At 39.0% G+C, this 18311-nt stretch overlaps 1 long non-coding RNA gene and 1 other non-coding gene across 5 annotated transcripts; both read left to right on the top strand.

The window, feature by feature from the left end:
• Positions 1 to 833: 833 nt before the first annotated feature.
• On the top strand, positions 834 to 18119 carry LOC108196340 (uncharacterized). Of its 4 annotated transcripts, none has more exons than XR_010290686.1 (7): positions 834 to 1158; positions 1967 to 2169; positions 2630 to 2788; positions 2951 to 3043; positions 4349 to 4490; positions 16605 to 16687; positions 16786 to 18119. It is a non-coding gene; the product is annotated as an uncharacterized LOC108196340 (long non-coding RNA). The 4 variants fall into 4 exon arrangements; XR_010290689.1 differs by having other exon boundaries at positions 834 to 1196; positions 2714 to 2788; XR_010290685.1 differs by having other exon boundaries at positions 834 to 1196; positions 16629 to 16687.
• On the top strand, positions 14402 to 14508 carry LOC135150000 (small nucleolar RNA R71). Its single transcript, XR_010288355.1, has one exon. It is a non-coding gene; the product is annotated as a small nucleolar RNA R71 (small nucleolar RNA).
• Positions 18120 to 18311: the final 192 nt, after the last annotated feature.

Below are 18311 nucleotides of genomic sequence, written 5' to 3'. Positions count from 1 at the left end.
TAAAAATATCATTTTTGACCTTGAAAGATGATAAAATTATAAGGTTGAGAAGTAATTGATTAGATAAATTTATTAATAATCAGTTGAAGGTAAAGATCAAAATATTTGATGTGATTGTCATGAGTACGGCAGATAAAACCAAACCAGACGTACTTTGTTTTGAGAAGAGTCTGATGCTGTTTCCGTAAGACCTCTCGCGTCGTGCACAATAAATAAAATAACGTATGATACAATATAAATATATTTCTTTTACTCATGGTTAACTTTACATGAGATTTACCTTCACCCATAATTTTGTTATATGGGACTTACGTGTGTCACAAAATTTTCCGCCAATTGAATGATTTGAACGCTTTTCGAAAGATGATAATTTGAAAATGGATTTCGTCTCAAATATGATGTTAAATGAAACCAACAACCACGTGTCGGAAGAAGTTTATGATGTCCGAGTAGAGGGGTGAAATATTAATCAAGACAGTTACGTGAAGAAGAGAGAATGTTCACTGGCATTTACTGTGCACGTCCCCTCAGAAATCGAATGAATTGATGCGGAAAACTCTTGAAACAATTGATGCACAGTAAATTGTCAAAATATTATTATTAAATATAATGATCAAGATTCTATCCCTAAAAAATATAATAAATTAGTTTAATATCATACCTATTTTTCTAGACAAAAATAGAAATAAATGAAATATAAACATATCCGGTGTGATATATCTATATCTATATCTATATCTATATCTATCTATCTATATAATCCTAATTTGTGAATACAAACAGGATGCCGAATTACACTTTCTGCCCCTACTTCCTTTTTTTTCCCAGTACTATCCAGGGGTTTAAAAGTAATCTGCCAGGCTCCTTGGATCATCCAAGTTCTAACGGGTACTGACCCGTTGTACAATAGAACTAAGACCTGCTTCAATTCGCGTTGGATCCGACCGAAAGCGGGCGCTCCACATTATTTTTTGAAATCCTCGGTCGGTTATTTTTTCCCGTCATTTCAGGAGCTGTTAACTCCACCACTTTCCATCCATGATTTCAGCAGCCAGATACTCCTGCAATTTGAAAACTCAACGTGCCTGTGACGACTCTTTCTACCGACGCAGAGTTTCAGATTCCGGTACACACTCATCTCTCAGACAATGGAATCAGGTAAGTGTCGATCTTCGCTAGGTGTACTCGAGATTAAGGTAATTGATCTTTGATGCATAGTTCAATCGTTTTCTTTGTCCTTCAAGCAACTTCTATAGTCGGTCAATATTCAACATTGAACTCTATGGTGGTATAGAGCGTACCATTTAGTAATGACCATCAAAGCTGATTTATTCAAGTTGAAAGTTTCTACTTTAATGGGTATTGCAGGTTCTTACTCCGTCAATATTCAACATTGAACTCTATGGTGGTTTAAACTCCTTTGTTTACTTAAAATTGTGGAGTTACGTCCCTGTGCATTGTGATTTTTGAACAGATTTTTTACACACACACACACCATATATTGAGGTCTAGAAGAGATATTTGATGTGATAATGCATCATATATAGTCCTGTTGAATTTGTTAAAGTTGGTAACGCCTCTCGACAAAAAAGGGCCAAGCTGATGAAAGAATTCAGTTAGTATAATAATCATGACCTCCTTACAGTGGATGCGATCAAGATGATGCATAAAATCTTAAATTTATTTTCAAATTTTTTCTTATAAATATAGCTGATCTTGAACGGAAGTTAACCAACAGTGTCTGTGTTTTTGCCATTGAAAAAAAATTAAATCTTAAATAGATATTATAAGCTTTTCTGATTATTTCTTTACATTATCAGATATGTGATTAGTTTTTATTTTATCAGTTTCTTCTTTTGTAAGTACAGTGGTTTTTGATTATTTCTTTACATTTCATTTATATGATGGGCTTTCAATTTTAGAATCTTCACTTCCAATACTATAAGTCTTTCTGGAAATTTCGCAGGGAAAAGGTAATAATCCCGGCATCGAAGCCGTATATCTCCTTGATTGGAAATCAGAATGCAGCATATCAAACAGTGATAACTTGGGGTGACAAAGCTTCTGATATAGTCAAGGATGGCACTGTTCTTGGCACCTACAGGCTACAGATCAGCTTCTGTCACTGTTCTATCCGATTACCTTTGTGCGGCTGGGATCACTTTCGAGGTACTTATCAGGCCCTTTTTTAGTAACTGAATTATACTTTAGTTTGCTAAGGCCCTTTGCCCATTACCAGCTGCTTGCTTATCTTTCTTGCTGAAACAACCTCCCATTTAGTGCAGTTCAAAAATACCCTGTTCAAGATTAATGTTTACACATAATCCAAATTCAAGAACTGAATAAACCCAGTAAACTAAAGTATCTGAAATCAAGAAAAGGGTAAAAAGATTGAATAATTAACACAAAACCCCAATTTTTCTTCTCTGTAAATGCTAAAATTCACAATTATGCAAAATCCTCACACACTCTTGCCCTCATTCATGAAACACGCATAAATAGAAAAGTTAAAAATTTTCATTCTAATGGATAAAACAGGTTGATAATGTATTTGACAAAAAATGCTAAGTTTGTATAAAGTTATATAATACATATTTAGGCTCTTGATATATTTATGATTTTTTTCCAGATTTCAAGTGCGGCGTTATGACATGTATACTATAGTCGTTAATTTAAGCACCAAATTGGATTAAGATTTTAAAATCATATACAGGATTCAAGGATTCTGCATTGACTATTAGTGAAGTTTCGGGCAACGCATCATAGAAGATTTATCATCGTGATATTGGTACATAATTTCTTACATATTTGTGGATGTTGCATTTTATCAGTTTCATGTTCTGTGACATACTAACTGTTACTTGACATTACATTAATATATAGATTGATACATATGTAAAATTTTCTTCAGCGACTATGGTTCTGAAGCAATTAGATTTATTACTTGCAGCATATAACAAGACTGTGCCAGTTTCGCGATTTGAAACTCCAACTCCTGCCAATATGAACCACCAACAACTCTCCCAGTCCACACATGGTTCAAGTACAAATACTCTTAGCTCAGCACATTTCCTGGCTCAGTACATTCTTTACACAAGATTGACACATAGATATTTCTACCAATTATTATGTGACTATGATGTTATGACTGTGATGTTAGGTTCTGGAATCACACGTGCTACACCATGCACATGATTCCCAAACCTGACATTGAAAGACTCGGGCACTCTAAACTATCATTAATCACTTAAACTATGATAGTTTAGAGTCATGAATGCAAGTCATGATCTTGCCCACATGTGGTTTGATTCCACCTCGGATATTAGCCAATCCAGTGACTAAGAGTCATAGTGATAATGCACCTTGATCCAGGCATAATACTATAAGAATGCGTTTTTTGAATCGCATATTGTAATTTCCTCTTACTTATGTTTTTTGATTGTAGAATACAGGATTGGGCTAATATTTCATAATTTTAGCTAATCTAATACAGGATTGTAGAATGCAATGTTTTTTTATTGATTGACTTGCAGTTATTAGAATTTGACGATCATGATATAATGCAGATATGAGATATTGTAAATCGTAACATGTTCTGCTGAAAGAATTATGCTTAAGTGCCTGTAATGTATATGTATTCTGAATTTGTATTGACATTTGGTGATTTATTTGGAGAAAAGGGATCAATATTGAAGTTACGTGGTTGATATCCTTTGCAGCTTCTGATACGAGAATTCTGTCACCACTTTTAGGATCAGAGAGCAGCAATGTTTATCTGCCCAAATAATTATTCATTTGGTGACAGGATAATGAGCCATATTTTCCTAATGTTTACAAATTTCTATTACCACATTTGTTGTTATTTTTTTGAAACCATTAGTTGATGCAGACATAACCTATATATATATATATATATATATATATATATATATATATATATATATATATATATATATATATATTGATTAATACTTCTTATCTGTCCTGAAGAAATTAAGCTGAACTTTCTCTTGAGTTGTTTGTTTTGTTCTGTTCTGATGATCCATATCACAAGTCTACTTTATAATCACATTAAATTAGGTGTGAACTCCATGCAATATAGGTGTGCCAGAGGCCCAGAAGTTCCTTATTCTGTTTGTCATATATTCACATATGCATAAGATCTAAAAACAATAAGCAATGTGTAAGAATCATTTTAGATTACTTAGAAAAGTTGTTCACAGTTGTAGAGGAGATAGAAGTGTAAATTTCATTACTAGGATTATCTGTTTTTGTGTTTTGAATGCATTTTTAGATTAATTATTTAGTTTATTCACAAGTTGTAGTACCAATGTGTTCTATAATGCAGCATTTTGTGTTGCTGCTGTTGAATCTGCTGGTTGACAGCTGCCTATGGCTTTCCTTGAAAGAATCAAGGAAGATTTTACCAAGAGATATGGTGGGGGCAAAGCCGGAACAGCTGTTGCAAATAGTCTAAACAAAGAGTTTGGGTAATTCAACCATGTATCCCTACGCTTTCTATATTGTACTTTCCTCTTACCAGTGTTTTTTGATTGTAGAATACAGGATTGGGCTAATATTTCATAATTTTAGCTAATCTAATATAGATAGTCATCACGAGAGGTTCTTGGGTTGAATATAAATTGAAAAGATAGTTCACATAATCATATTAGTCTAATTTTTATATGTAATTCTAATAAGATTTCGGTTGTTTTCAGAGAACTTGATGACAAAATTAAAAAAAAATAATTGTTGTCTAGCTACTATGCTGATGGAAGTACTAGGACCACTGGTTAACCAGATCAGACAAACGAAGGAGATAATTAATACAAGATACTTGAAAATCAAGGTCATAGCAACATTTGTTATAAATGAAACAAATATATATCCAGGCTCTAAAGAAGACAGTATTAACCAAACGGCCGAGCTTGACACAAGTGTCATCATTCACAGTAGTGAGGGCGAGTGTTTGGGAACAAGTGCACAACTTAGAAGAGGCTCAGAAGTTTGGGCTTGCCATGGATTGTTGTAAATCAATTATTTTAACTAAATTTAATATAGATGATTTATTTTCTAAATATAGTTGTGTGACTAAATCTAATATAGATGATTTACAAGAGTTTTTGCTTGCATAATCTGTATGATATGCCTGATTTCTGTTATTGTTACACTGTTACTTGCTGTCACTGTTCGCACAAAATCACGCAAGTGTACGTGGTCACAAGTAATATAGAATATTATTCAAGTTCGTACCCACAGAGACCGGTGTATTCAGAAATATGCACTTATGCACCAATGTATGATTATTATTCAATGCTTGGACAAGTAATCAAATTGGGTTTTGGTTTTATACTTAACTAATCCTATTTGAATTATGAAACTAAGAATTATGAACTAATAGAATAACGATTTACTAATGAGAATAGGACATGGGATTCTAGCTTCATTAACAACTTCAATCAGAGTTCTACCTTTATTCGATTGTAATGGTTGATAACTAATCAGATAACACGAAACTGATACACGCTAACTGTCGTTATACGTGCACCATACTGCTACACATCCACAATTAAGATAGAAGGTAAACAGACACCAATTATGCTTAGACCCTATATGTCTATAGAATTTGAAAACATAACGGTTGAAGAGCAAGTTATCTATCAAGATTACATAGGGCGATGCAAGATGGGTAAAATCACATCACAAGTCATGTTATCGAACACGAAACCTATGCTCGCATGGCAAGTTCTAAATCAATATATTCACTGTCGCTTCAATAAAGATTAACCCACAACTTAGATGTTAGCTACGCATCCAAGAAGAATAAGCACAACCAATACGAGGAAATCAAACCATCACATATGAACAAGGCAATTTAACTACTGAAATTCATCGATAAATCCGCTAAAATCCCATGATAATGATTAGTTCATAATCGAACTTCTCATCATCATGGGTTTGAATGTAAACATGGTACTGAATAGGAAAAACAATATCAAAGTACTAGAACAAGAGTTAAGAAACAAATCCGACACGAGCATCCAAAGTTACGCCTACTTCGAAGAATTACAAAAGTAAAAGCTATGAAATTCGATCTTGATCTTCTCCGTAGCCGTCACGTGCTCCTTGGAATGATTCTAGGTTGTGTTTTTAGTCCCCCAAAGCCTTTCTTAAACTTCCCCAGCGAACGGGCCTTGTACCGGATCAGAAACGGTCCAATGGCTTCAATTTTCGCTGCCAGTTTGGGGCGGGTGCCCCAGATTTGGGGCGGGTGCCCCAATTCAGCAGCCCACTTCTTTGTCCATAACTTTTGACTCGCGCATCCGATTGCTTCGCCGTTTTTTTTCACTGAAAGCTATGAATCTCCTCTTCGTTCTCCTCCAAAGAAACCTGCACAACATTACACTAAAACATATCAAAAATATCAAAAGCTTGAGGCCAAATCATCCATTTAAGTCAAAACGAAGGCTTCCAAGTGGATATAAAATCCACTTATCACACCCCCAAACTTAAACCGATGCTTGTCCTCAAGCATAGACACACACACAATTTCTAATAATACAATGCATGAATGCAACTAAATGCCTACATCTAAGCGAATCATGAAGTGTAATCCTTGTTAACATAGCATCCTCAAAATATGCAACATTCTCGGCATTCATCTCTTTCACACTTTAGCCATGTCCTCTTCCACTACTAGTGTGAAGTGCATCGTGTGTGCTAACATGCTCTCTAGCGAAACAAAACAAAGACTATCAAACTTCAACAGAGTCCTCACTATGAGCCGTTAATCAGAATCAGGCTTAAACACTTCTTTACTAAAGAGTCAACTACCACTTAGGGTCATTAAAGAATTCCTATGCCTCTCCTATTTTTTCTATTTTTTTTCTTTTTCTTGCTAAGTCTAAGGTTGGGACGCTTCTCAGTGTAAGTGAGTCACGACCGCCATTCGACTTCTCTTTTTCTATTTTTCCTTTCTCTTTTTTTTTTAATCAAGTAATTCTCCAGTAATCAAAGGTTGTGAAAGGTCACCAAGAATTTGCTTATTCTAATACATTTGCACTTAATACCAGCACAAGTACATGGATCGTCCCTTTCACATGGCATTGCATTCTACCTATTGATCTCAAAGGAGTACCTGATATTTTTTTCTTCTTTTTTTCTTTTCTCTTTTTTTTTTTTTTTTTTTTTTTTTTTAGAAAGGCATATTCATTCCTTAACTCCCCCAAACTTAAGATTTACAAACTCTAATTTCAAAAAGGGAGTACTCCAAACTCTACGCCCGACTCAACGCAAGGACTCAAGAAATAAGTTAGTCTAAGTCTTATCTCTAGAGCATAAGTGTAATTACAATTTCCACACAAGCAGTTTTCAAGTAACACGGCATCACATATGATCGAAACTACTAGCCAAGAAATTATGCACATAAATTCTTCATAGGAAATTAACTTGGAAGACAACTTTCATGATTCATGCAACGCAACTATATGAAACTACTAACACATACTAAACACAAGCATATAAGCATAAAAAACGAACACGAAAATGAACTAATATGCAAACAATATGAGATCATATTCTAAACTATATGCCACATGCAACCTATATGCACACACTATATACTATATACTAGTCCTTAGATTACCACCCCCAAACTTAAAATCTTCAATGCCCTCATTGAAGGTGATAAAAAGGATCGAATGTACCTATAAGGAGTCAGAACGATCACTCTCCTCACCCTCATCGGGTGAAGAGTCAGCTGGAGGATAAATCATATCTGCACCGAACACAGGCCACTCCACGTCTACGCCCGTAGCACGAAAAGCAGTCCCCAACGCCTGTGTCAAATCTCTCGCAAAACGGCTATGCATATCATGCATAGTATCCATACGCCTCGCGAGCCGCCTAAACTGTGAATCACTGAAACCACGGCGCCCCGTACCAGAGCTCTCCACGGGCTCAGAAGGCCCCGCAATCTCTCGAACCGGTGAAACTGGAGGTGGTGCTCTCATCCGTCTACCATCGGCATCTCTATATCCCAATCCTCGAAGGCTGGCGTGACCACCCGGCCACTCAGGTAGCCGCTCTATAAGAGCATGATCAATAGCGGCACCCGGCAGCTGCAACTGCTCATCTGCTGACCACCGAACACCCACTGCAGTACATAACTTGGTCACTATCGTCGCGTGAGGTATAGCCACTCCAGTGCGACTCCTCAAAAATCTCATAATGTTCTGGTGGATGACGTATGCAATATCCACATACTTTCCACTCAGAATCCCAAACAACAATATAGCCCGATCGACAGTGACATCGTGGTGGTGTCCCGATGGCATAATACTATGGCAAATAAACAGGTTCCAAGCTCGAGCATACCTGTTCATAGTAGAGGCAGGGAAAGTGGCTCTCACATTAGTAGACGGATTACGCTTCCACGTAGTACCCGGAATGCATAGCTCATAGACAATTTGATCTAAATCAATGTTCCGTTTGTCCTTTCTCACCCAATCATCCTGAGTGGACTCCATCTCAGTGCCCCCAATAAGCTTTTTGATTGTCTCCAAGGTATAATCCACAGTCAACCCCCTAACAACCGAATACCCGTTTTGATCCGCTCGGGCATTAGCATAAAACTCCCGCACAATACTCATCGGCACCGGTGCCGGTGCCTCACAAAAAGACTCCCACCCCCTATGCCGAATCATCTGCACCAACTCACCATCAGCCGGTGACGGTAAGAACCCCCTCTCCTTAGCAATAGGCTTCCCCAAAAGCCGAGTAAACTCCTCTCGAGCCTCCGGAGTCGTGAACTTAGCAACCTCAACCCCCAAACTCGATGAATCCGTAGATGTGCCTCGCACACTACTACTTTCGGCTCTCCTCGCTCTTTTGGGTGCCATAGGTTTGAATGTGTGTAGTGGGTGTAGAGATTTTAGGAAGATTTAGATAAAAGAGAGGAAGTAGTGTAGGATTGTGTAAATTGGTGAATGTATATGGATGTAGTAGTTGAATTGGATTAGGAAGAAGTGTGTTTGAATAAAGAGATGAGATTGTGCTTGTGGGTGTGTATGGATTTGTAAGTATATGTATGTATAGATGTGGAGATGGAAAGGTATGGAGTTGGGGTTGAGTTGGGGGAGTTTAGGGGCTTAAACTAGGTTTTTGGAATAGGATATGAGTGCTGGGATTACCAAAAAACGAGCTGGGAAGGCCAAAAAACGAGCAGAAAAAAAATTTTTTTTTTTTTTTTTTAAGTGCCCAGGAGCCACACTGCCGAAGCAGCGCAGGCGCCCCGGCCACGGCGCAGGCGCGCCGCTCGCGCGGGTGCGTTGCGCGTGGCGCGGGTGCGCGAGCTTGGCAGCCCCAGGCGCGAATCCGCTGGCCTTTTGGCGCGGGTGCCCCGATTTTTGGCGCACCTGCCCCATTTGGTCAGTGGTATTTCGCCCAAAAATTTTTTCTAACTCCAAATTTTTTTTTTTTTTTTTTTTTTTTTTAAATTTAAAACAGTAAAACGCGTGGGTTGCCTCCCACGAAGCGCTTGTTTACCGTCATTAGCTTGACGTGAAGTCCCAAGAATTAAATAATAGTGAGGATGGTGCTTACCGACTCGCGATTCACCGGTCCTCCGAAATATGGCTTCAATCTTTGTCCATTCACTTTAAATGATTCCTCCGGTGTTGTTTCATATATTTCAATTGCTCCATGTGGAAACACCGTCTTTATTGTGAAAGGACCCGACCATCTAGACTTCAACTTTCCCGGAAATAGCCTTAGACGAGAATTAAAAAGTAACACTTGTTGGCCAATGAAGAAATCCTTTTGCACCAACTTCCTATCATGCCATCTCTTCACTTTTTCCTTGTAGAGTTTATTGTTCTCGTACGCCTGAAGCCTAAACTCGTCGAGTTCATTAATTTGAAGCATTCTTTTCTCACCAGCAGCTGTCATATCAAAATTTAATTTCTTTAAAGCCCAATATGCTTTGTGCTCTAACTCCGCGGGCAAATGACATGCTTTTCCATAGACCAACTGAAAAGGTGACATCCCCAATGGAGTCTTATACGCCGTTCTATAGGCCCACACGGCCTCATCAAGCTTTAACGCCCAATCTTTCCTCGAAGGACTCACAACTTTCTCTAGGATTCGCTTGATTTCACGATTAGATACCTCAGCTTGCCCATTCGTTTGAGGATGATAGGCTGTGGCAACTCTATGATTGATACCAAACCGTTCCATCAGCGCTGTGAACTTGCGATTGCAAAAGTGTGATCCTTCATCACTGATTATCACTCGAGGAGTACCAAAACGAGTGAATATGTTCTTCTGAAGAAAACTGATGACTACCGCAGCGGTGTTGGTTGGTAAAGCTTTGACTTCAACCCATTTAGACACGTAATCCACAGCGAGAAGAATGTAGAGATTATTGCAAGACGAGATGAAGGGTCCCATGAAGTCAATACCCCACACATCGAAGATTTCAACCTCAAGAAGTACATTGAGAGGCATTTCATCCCTTCTAGAGATATTACCAACCCTTTGGCAACGATCACACTTCAACACAAACTGATGAGCGTCTTTAAAGAGAGTAGGCCAAAAGAATCCCGCCTGCAGAATACGAGCAGCTGTCTTCTGTCCTCCATAGTGTCCTCCATAAGTAGAGTCGTGGTAAGCTTGCAATATTCCTTCAATCTCACTGTATGGAATACACCTTCTGATAATTTGATCGGAACCTTGACGAAACAAGAATGGCTCATCCCAACGATACCACTTCGCCTCATGAAGGAACTTTTTCTTTTGAGCATAAGACAAATCAGGGGGAATGACATTACTCACCAGATAATTCACAATATCCGCAAACCATGGCTCTTCCTCTTGTACCCCAAATAATTGTTCATCAGGAAACGACTCATTAATTAAAGTGGTGTCTTTGGATGCTCGTGCTTCATCTTCCAACCGAGAGAGATGATCAGCCACCTGATTTTCAGTGCCCTTTCTATCTTTGATCTCCAACTCGAATTCCTGAAGTAAGAGAACCCAACGAATCAAACGAGGCTTCGAATCTTTCTTCGACACTAAATACCGAATGGCAGCATGATCAGTGTAAACCAACACCTTCGTCCCAAGCAAATAAGACCTGAATTTCTCGAATCCATAAACAATAGCCAGCAGCTCCTTTTCGGTGGTAGTGTAATTTAGCTGAGCCCCATTGAGAGTCTTACTAGCATAGTAAATCACATGAAAGATGTTATTCTTTCTCTGACCAAGCACAGCTCCCACCGCATAGTCACTAGCATCACACATCATCCCGAAAGGCTCATTCCAATCAGGTGCAGTAATAACAGGTGCTGTGGTTAATTTCTTCTTTAGAGTTTCAAACGCAACCAAGCACTCTCCATCAAATTTGAAGGGCACATCCTTCTCTAACAAGTTGCACAAGGGTTTGGTGATTTTAGAGAAATCCTTGATGAACCGTCGATAGAAACCCGCGTGACCAAGAAAACTCCTAATTCCCTTTACTGAAATTGGTGGAGGAAGGTTTTCAATTGTCTCCACCTTAGCTTTATCCACCTCAAGACCCTTGTTCGAAACTTTATGCCCAAGGATTATGCCTTCTTGAACCATGAAGTGGCATTTTTCCCAATTAAGAACGAGATTAGTTTCCACACATCTTTTTAGCACCATCGTCAAGTTGCTCAAGCATTCATCATAAGAAGTGCCGAACACAGAAAAGTCATCCATGAATACCTCAACATTGGTACCAATCATCTCGGAGAAAATAGCCATCATGCATCTCTGAAAAGTTGCTGGTGCACCACAAAGTCCAAAAGAAAGACGACGGAAAGCAAATGTGCCGAAAGGGCAAGTGAAAGTGGTCTTCTCCTGATCCTCTGGTGCGATACAAATCTGATTATACCCTGAATACCCATCAAGAAGACAATAGTACTCATGACCGGCCAACCTATCAAGCATCTGATCAATGAAAGGCAACGGAAAGTGATCTTTTCTAGTGGCTTTATTGAGCTTCCGATAGTCCATGCATATTCTCCAACCTGTGACTGTACGAGTCGGAATGAGCTCATTCTTCTCATTAGCTACCACGGTCATGCCTCCTTTCTTAGGCACACACTGAACAGGGCTCACCCAAGAACTATCCGAGATTGGATAAATAATGCCGGCATCAAGCCACTTAAGAATCTCCTTCTTCACCACTTCTTTCATAATTGGATTGAGTCTTCTCTGATGCTCAACAGTGGGTTTACTACCCTCCTCGATCAGAATTTTATGTTGACAATAAGAAGGGCTGATTCCCTTGATATCTGCAATAGTCCATCCAATGGCTGATTTGAACTCCCTAAGAATTCTCAAAAGCTTTTCTTCCTCGCTACCTGAAAGGTTAGATGCAATAATTACAGGTAATGTAGAAGCTTCGCCAAGAAACGCATACCTTAGGTGTTCGGGAAGTTGCTTAAGCTCGAGTTTAGGAGCTTCGACAATAGATGGTTTCAGCTTTTCATGAGAGTCCTTCAGCTCCGATAACCCAAGAGATTCCATTGGAGGATCCAACCGTCTTCTCCAAGGAGAAGCATTCAAGTATTGAAGGTGTTCTTCCTCCTCCTCATCTCCGAATTCTGAGTCACCCGATAGAACCCTTTCCAAGATGTCAGTTTTCAGCCTGTTATCGATTTCCGAATGAGCTGCAGCTTCGAGCATATCCACTTTAAAGCAATCCTCCTCATCTGATGGAAGTTTTATGGCATTGAACACGTTGAAAGTGACCATCTGATCTTGAACTCTCATTGTGAGTTCACCCTTTTGAACATCAATCAAAGTTCGCCCTGTCGCAAGGAATGGTCTCCCCAAGATGATGGGAATCTTTTTATCTTCCTCAAAGTCGAGAATGACAAAGTCAGCCGGGAAGATTAGCTTATCTACCTTTATCAACACATCTTCAACTATCCCCCTTGGGTATGTAATCGAACGATCAGCCAGTTGCAAAGACATATTAGTAGGTTTCAGCTCCGGAAGACCAAGTTGCAAGAAAATAGACAAGGGCATCAGATTTATGCTAGCTCCCAAATCACACAAACACTTGTCGAACGACAATTGCCCAATAGTACACGGGATTGTGAAACTTCCCGGATCTTTCAGCTTCGGGGGCAATTTCTGTTGCAACACAGCACTACACTCCTCGGTCAAAGCCACAGTCTCCAATTCCTCAAGTTTAAGTTTTCGAGATAGAATACCTTTCATGAATTTAGCATAACTCGGCATTTGTTCTAGAGCCTCCGCAAAAGGTATGTTGATTTGTAATTTCTTGAAGACCTCTAGAAATTTGGCAAATTGTTTGTCGAGCTTATGCTTTTGCAGTCTCTTCGGAAAAGGTGGAGGTGGATATACTTGCTTGACCCCAGTATCAGTTTTCGGGCTAGACTTTTCGGTTGAATCCTTGCTTGCTTCCTCGTTGACCTTATTCTTTTCAGCCTCAACAACAGTTTTTCCACTATCAGACTCAGATGAGAGTACGGGTGTTTCAACCTGTTGATCACTCTCTTCCTTGTTCCGCTCTGTTGCTGATTCTTTATCTTTCGTAACCTTTCCGGATCTCAAGGTGACAGCCTGTACCTGTTCCTTTACTTCCTTCTTGCCCGGATTGGCCTCAGTATCACTAGGAAGAGTTCCTTGTGGTCTATTAATCAACGCATTAGCAATTTGCCCAATCTGATTCTCCAAAGTCTTGATTGACACCGATTGGCTTTTCACCATTAATCTCAATTCTTCCAATTCTGATCTTTCATTGGAAGACTGTCCAGCCACCCCATGATTTTGTTGCTGGAATCCGGGTGGATGGAATTGCTGTCTCGGTGCAAACTGTTGTTGAAAACCAGAAGGGTTAAAAGGTCTAGATCCTTGCTGCTGAAACTGTTGCTGTTGTTGTGGCATGTAATTCTGATTATTGCTCCAGCTGAAATTCGGATGATTCCGATTATTAGGATGATAAGTGGCCGGAGCTGGCTGTTGTGACCTCTGAAAGTTGCTCACAAACTGAGCGGATTCGCTCGATATAGCACACTGATCCGAAGAATGTGCTCCAGCACAGAGCTCGCAGACTGAAGGTGGCTGCTGATTTCCTAGATTTGCCAAAGAATCCACCTTCATAGTAAGAGCCTTAAGCTGAGCAGCTATGGCTGTAGTAGCATCAACATCTAGAATTCCTGCTGCCTTGCCCTGATGAAGACGCTGAGTAGGATTCTGATATTCATTCGCAGCCATCATCTCGATCAACTCATAAGCCTCATCATAGCTCTTAGCCCATAGAGCCCCACCTGATGCAGCATCGAGCATTGGCCTCGATTGAGGACCCAACCCATTGTAAAAACAATTTATCACCATCCAATCAGGCATCCCATGATGTGGGCACTTTCGAAGCATCTCCTTGTAGCGTTCCCAAGCTTCACATAAAGTTTCACCAGACAACTGAGAAAATTGAGTGATAGCATTCCTGATTGCAGCGGTTTTAGCCATAGGGAAGAACTTAGTAAGAAATTTCTGAGCCAGATCCTCCCATGTCGTAATAGATCCTGCAGGAAGAGAATGCAACCATCCTTTAGCCTTATCCCTCAGAGAAAATGGGAACAACCTCAATCTGATGGCATCGTCCGTAACACCATTGAACTTGAAAGTGTCGCAGATCTCAATGAAGTCCCGAATATGAGTATTAGGATCCTCAGTCGGAGAACCCCCAAACTGCACTGAGTTCTGTACCATCTGAATAGTGCTCGGTTTGATCTCGAAAGTGTTAGCCTGAATTGCTGGCCTGACAATGCTCGATTGAATGTCATTGATTTTAGGCTCAGAGAAAGCCTTCAGAGCCTTAGGAATATTCACAGCTGGTGGTTGATCACCCATCGTATCAATCTCTTCCAATTCTTCCTTAATTAATGCTTCCTTACGAGCCTGAGAACGTGTTCGCATACACGTCCCTTAAGTACCTGAAACACACACAACGAACTAAAGTGAGAAAAGAATCCAAGTCAATGAACTTTAACGACCACTAATGACAAGCACATAAACTAAAATAAACACCGAGTCCCCGGCAGCGGCGCCAAAAACTTGTTCGCACAAAATCACGCAAGTGTACGTGGTCACAAGTAATATAGAATATTATTCAAGTTCGTACCCACAGAGACTGGTGTATTCAGAAATATGCACTTATGCACCAATGTATGATTATTATTCAATGCTTGGACAAGTAATCAAATTGGGTTTTGGTTTTATACTTAACTAATCCTATTTGAATTATGAAACTAAGAATTATGAACTAATAGAATAACGATTTACTAATGAGAATAGGACATGGGATTCTAGCTTCATTAACAACTTCAATCAGAGTTCTACCTTTATTCGATTGTAATGGTTGATAACTAATCAGATAACACGAAACTGATACACGCTAACTGTCGTTATACGTGCACCATACTGCTACACATCCACAATTAAGATAGAAGGTAAACAGACACCAATTATGCTTAGACCCTATATGTCTATAGAATTTGAAAACATAACGGTTGAAGAGCAAGTTATCTATCAAGATTACATAGGGCGATGCAAGATGGGTAAAATCACATCACAAGTCATGTTATCGAACACGAAACCTATGCTCGCATGGCAAGTTCTAAATCAATATATTCACTGTCGCTTCAATAAAGATTAACCCACAACTTAGATGTTAGCTACGCATCCAAGAAGAATAAGCACAACCAATACGAGGAAATCAAACCATCACATATGAACAAGGCAATTTAACTACTGAAATTCATCGATAAATCCGCTAAAATCCCATGATAATGATTAGTTCATAATCGAACTTCTCATCATCATGGGTTTGAATGTAAACATGGTACTGAATAGGAAAAACAATATCAAAGTACTAGAACAAGAGTTAAGAAACAAATCCGACACGAGCATCCAAAGTTACGCCTACTTCGAAGAATTACAAAAGTAAAAGCTATGAAATTCGATCTTGATCTTCTCCGTAGCCGTCACGTGCTCCTTGGAATGATTCTAGGTTGTGTTTTTAGTCCCCCAAAGCCTTTCTTAAACTTCCCCAGCGAACGGGCCTTGTACCGGATCAGAAACGGTCCAATGGCTTCAATTTTCGCTGCCAGTTTGGGGCGGGTGCCCCAGATTTGGGGCGGGTGCCCCAATTCAGCAGCCCACTTCTTTGTCCATAACTTTTGACTCGCGCATCCGATTGCTTCGCCGTTTTTTTTCACTGAAAGCTATGAATCTCCTCTTCGTTCTCCTCCAAAGAAACCTGCACAACATTACACTAAAACATATCAAAAATATCAAAAGCTTGAGGCCAAATCATCCATTTAAGTCAAAACGAAGGCTTCCAAGTGGATATAAAATCCACTTATCAGTCACCTTAAAAGCTTTTTAATACAGATTTTTATACAGACTAGGAAAGCCTGAATTAGACTAATACTGATTAGGCGAAGCATGAATTAGACTAATACTGATATGTATAAATTTTTTATTCACAAGTCGGGCATCCTGGATACTATTTCATGACCTGACTCTTCTGAAAATTAATGATTTAGTATTTTACATTGTTGCTGACAAAGTATCACAAGGCAGCGACACACCGGGAACTGCTACGTCTTCTCCAAAGAGAGTTAAACTGGTAAGCTTTTTTGGAATATCTAGGTTTCACAACTTCTGTTTAGATAGACGTTTGTGTCCACATTGTGAGCCGTGACATGTGTGAACGATCTGTTACAGGAAAAATAGACTGGAGCTTCTTGATGATAAAGGCATGCTGCTTCAACTGGACGGGGAGGTCATCCTTGGATTCTCAATGTCGAATTTTTCTTCCTTATTCGCAATGGATGTTAGTATTTTATTTTGGTTTTTCCAGAAATTATTGAATGTTTCGGATTATTACAATTATAATATTCATGTTCAATGCTTTGCGGTTTGTTCAATCATCCTGTTTGTTTGTTGCTAATGACATTTAATATTTAAGAACTATCTATTTGCAGAAATGATTTGCTGTTTTGAATAGCAAAACAGGATATGCAGGTTCATTGCATATCTGCAAGTTATAAGATCAAGTGTAACCAGTTTCTAATTCTTTCATCTGCAGCTTAGAACATGATTTAATCTTATAACCTTTTATTTCGCTTTTACTACTTTTGCCAGAAGGAGAATTATTATTTATTTCATTTGTCTTGGTGCTGATCCTTAATGTCCAGGAAGTGATTTCGCGTGCACTTCATTAACCTCAGCTTTTGTCCAGACCTGCTTTTTTAAGAGTACAATGCATACATAATGAGATTATGATCAGTTCTGATTTATTTTGCGTTGTTTTCACTAATAACATTTCAATGATTTCACTGATGATCATGTGCAACTATAGATCTTGCATTAAACTCTATCTAGGATTCGAGCAGACGTTTCTCAGATTTGTTTTCTGTCTGTAGAGGTAGATTTCCTCCACCGTGAGATTTTAGTAATTTATAAAATGGGATCATAGCTTAACTAAATGGTTTACAATACCGATTTCATGGAACCATAATGGAATCATCTGAAAAGCTCGAGAGTTAGCTTTTCACCATCGGTGTTCCTTATTGTCCCATTACTATGCTGCTTTCTAAAGATAAGGAGCCAATATACCACACTTAACAATCTAGAAAAGGGTTACAGAATACATTACATGGAGAACTAAATCTTCTCATAGTTCTCGTGTCTTTTTTCAAAATTTTCAAATATGCAGACTCCAGCAACTATTCGTGACGAGGAAAAGAAGCTACCAAACTATGTGCAGATCTATGTGATGCTCCAGGTCAGTTACTATTACAATCATCAACGAGGCAGAAAACGTGTTCACTTGCTGTGCAGAAAGCACTATGAAGCACTGGTTTATGCAGGCACTTGAAGATAATCAAGGTTCAGTTGTGCTGTATCTGCAGCCACTGATTTTATGGTTATTATCCTCCAATTGCAAGATTAATGCTACCACCGTCTACAGCGCATGATACTAAGTTCTGTCAAATGAATTAAATATCACTCAAAGAGTAATAGTAGGTTGTGGCTCAAAGAATGTGATTTGTAGCACAATGAACATCCTTCTGTAATTTAATCCGTGTTTGTCACAAATAAGAACATTACAATCAATTATTTAGATTTTAAAATTCAAGCGTTACCCGTGTGCGAAGCACGGGCAAGATTGCTAGTTAAACCTAATAGCACGTGTTAATACCGGTTATAATTAAAGTCAGACGACAAATGATTAGTTCTAGCACTGG

The sequence above is a fragment of the Daucus carota genome, chromosome 1 (assembly GCF_001625215.2).
Source record: "Daucus carota subsp. sativus chromosome 1, DH1 v3.0, whole genome shotgun sequence".
In the NCBI taxonomy this organism is placed as follows: domain Eukaryota; kingdom Viridiplantae; phylum Streptophyta; class Magnoliopsida; order Apiales; family Apiaceae; genus Daucus; species Daucus carota.
The sequence above is the reverse complement of the archived record's forward strand: the minus strand, read 5'-3'. Positions and strand labels throughout refer to the sequence as shown.